Raw genomic sequence first — 3,105 nt, 5'->3', positions numbered from 1 at the left:
CCATTTGCTATTTTTCTCCAGAGAAGCCACTAGTGGAACCTATGACCCCCGGGTCTCTTTCTCATATTATTTGCCTTCGCGATCTACTTTTCCTTTGCTTTTATTTTTAGATCTATTAAACTAAAAATACAAAAATACCTTGATGTGTTTTATTCTTATTTATTTTACTTGGCGTTCGATCTATCAATCTACTACAATTTTATCTCATGTCCGTTTGCCTACCTTGAGGCGCCGTTACCCGAAACGGATTGACAACCCCTTTAACACGTCGGGTTGCGAGGATTTGTTATCTGTGTGCAGGGGCTGTTTACGTTGTGTTGCTTGGTTCTCCTACTGCTCAATAACCTTGGTTTCATATCTGAGGGAAATACCTACCGCTGTTGTGCTGCATCATCCCTTCCTCTTTGGGGAAATACCAACGTAGCTTCGAGCCGCATCATATGCTTATTTTGATGAATCTATGGTTTGTATTGGAAGGTATAAGCCATAGTAAAGTATAAATACAATAGATATAATGCAAAAATAAAATATGAATGGGTTTGCAACAGTATTTAGAGTAGTGATTTTCTTTGTTATACTAACGGATCTCACGAAGGTTTTGTTGAGTTTTGTGTGATTGAAGTTTTCAAGTTTTGGGTGAGATCACGATGGATGAAGGAATAAGGAGTAAGAAGAGCATAAGCTTGTGGATTCCCATGGTACCCCAAGTTATTATCCAAATAGGAACAAGCAACTAAGCTTGGGGATGCCCCCGAGTGGCATCCCCTCTTTCTTCTAACGACCGTCGGTATTTTACTTGGAACTATATTTTTATTCATCACATATCTTGAGTTTTGCTTGGAGCATCTTGTATTATATGAGTCATTGCTTGTTTTGCTTTTTAGTTTAAGTCAAGTATCCTTGCTGAACACACCTATTTGAGAGAGCCAAAATTATGCTATGATTTGTTAGAATTGTTCTATGTGCTTCACTTAAATTTTTTGAGCTATGGAATTGCTCTAGTGCTTCACTTATATCTTTTTGAGCATGGTGTGATTTATTATTTTTGAATAAATACTCCCATGCTTCACTTAGATTAATTTGAGAGTTAGTAAATTTTTGAAGAAATTCTCTCATGCTTCACTTATATTGTTTTTAGAGAAGAAATTTTTTATGCTCATGTTCTTCACTTAGATTTGTTTGAGCTATCAAAAGCAACATATTAAATGTAGCGACCAGACCTCAAACAGTCTGATCTCTGTGCATCAGTGTCATCCCTGGATCGGTAATGCTGACACGCACAGTACTTGAGGATTTATAACAGAGTAGCAATCACACACTTATTACATCGAATGTCTCAAAAGAGAACTTATTACAATAAATATGGCTTAAGGCCATCTAATACGATAACAGCGGAAGGGTTGGAAGATAAAGTGAGTCCATCAACTCCAACGGCATCACTGAGTGAAAGACCACGACCTAAGGCTCCTTACTCGTCGTCTGAAAAGTCTGCAACATGATATGTTGCAGCCCGAAAACGGGTCAGCACATGGAATATGCTGGCAAGGCAACACAAAAGAGTAATGGACAGAATAAAGCTATCACTACATGCATATATGGCTGGTGGAGGCTGTATGGTTAATAAGTTTTGCGGAAAGCCATTTTTTCCCTACAACAAAGGAATAAATTTTATTTAACTACAAAGTTGGTTGAAAACATTGAGAATGGTAAACCCCATCTCAATCCCAATTAAAAGGTAATTAATAACCCAACAAAATTTAATTTAGAGTGATGAGATCCACATGGTAATCCAAGAACTAGCTACTCAAGATGTCCATAACCGGGGACACGGCTAACCGTGATTAGTTTGTACACTCTGCAGAGGTTTGTGCACTTTTCCCCACAAGACTCAATCTCCTCCGTTGGATTTCTCGCACTACATAATGTTTGAGAAACGGATGACCGAGACACAGTCTTTCCGAAGAGGTCCCCTTAACCGATAGATAGGCCTGTACACCTACAATCGCCTACATCTACTAGCCCATCATGGAAAGGTTTCCCACAACTTACTCAACTATGCCAGAGCCCATAATGGCATGTGGCCGCACACGGAAGTTTCTAGTATGAATAATCTTATGATCCCTTTGAGCCTGGGTGGCAGTCCATAGGAGAATCACACGGTACCCCGGGATTTCCAAAAAATACAGGCAACACTGGGTTCCCCAGGTGCCTTGATATGTCTACAACGTATCTATAATTTTTGATTGTTCCATGCTATATTATATTCTATTTTGGACATTATTGGGCTTTATTATACACTTTTATATTATTTTTGGGACTAACCTATTAACCGGAGGCCCAGCCCAGAATTGCTGTTTTTTTGCCTATTTCAGAGTTTCGCAGAAAAAGAATATCAAACGGAGTCCAAACGGAATGAAACCTTTGGGAACGTGATTTTCGGAACGAACGTGATCCAGAGGACTTGGACCCTATGTCAAGACTTCAACCAGGAGGCCACGAGGTAGGGGGGGCGCGCCTACCCCGCCAGGCGCGCCCTCCACCCTCGTGGGCCCCATGTTGCTCCACCGACATACTCCTTCCTCCTATACATACCTACGTACCCCTAAACTACCAGATACGGAGCCAAAAACCTAATTCCGCCGCCGCAACCTTCTGTACCCGTGAGATCCCATCTTGGGGCCTGTTCCAGAGCTCCGCCGGAGGGGGAATCGATCACGGAGGGCTTCTACATAAACACCATAGCCTCTCCGATGAAGTGTGAGTAGTTTACCTCAGACCTTCGGGTCCATAGTTATTAGCTAGATGGCTTCTTCTCTCTTTTTGGATCTCAATACAATGTTCTCCCCCTCTCTTGTGGAGATCTATTTGATGTAATCTTCTGTTGCGGTGTGTTTGTTGAGACCGATGAATTGTGGGTTTATGATCAAGTTTATCTATGAACAATATTTGAATCTTCTGAATTCTTTTACGTATGATTGGTTATCTTTGCAAGTCTCTTCGAATTATCAGTTTGGTTTGGCCTACTAGATTGATCTTTCTTGGCTTTGGGTTCAATCTTGCGGTGTCCTTTCCCAGTGACAGTAGGGGCAGCAAGACACGTATTGT

Source organism: Aegilops tauschii, chromosome 7, assembly GCF_002575655.3.
Source record: "Aegilops tauschii subsp. strangulata cultivar AL8/78 chromosome 7, Aet v6.0, whole genome shotgun sequence".
Lineage (NCBI taxonomy): Eukaryota > Viridiplantae > Streptophyta > Magnoliopsida > Poales > Poaceae > Aegilops > Aegilops tauschii.
The sequence above is the reverse complement of the archived record's forward strand: the minus strand, read 5'-3'. Positions refer to the sequence as shown.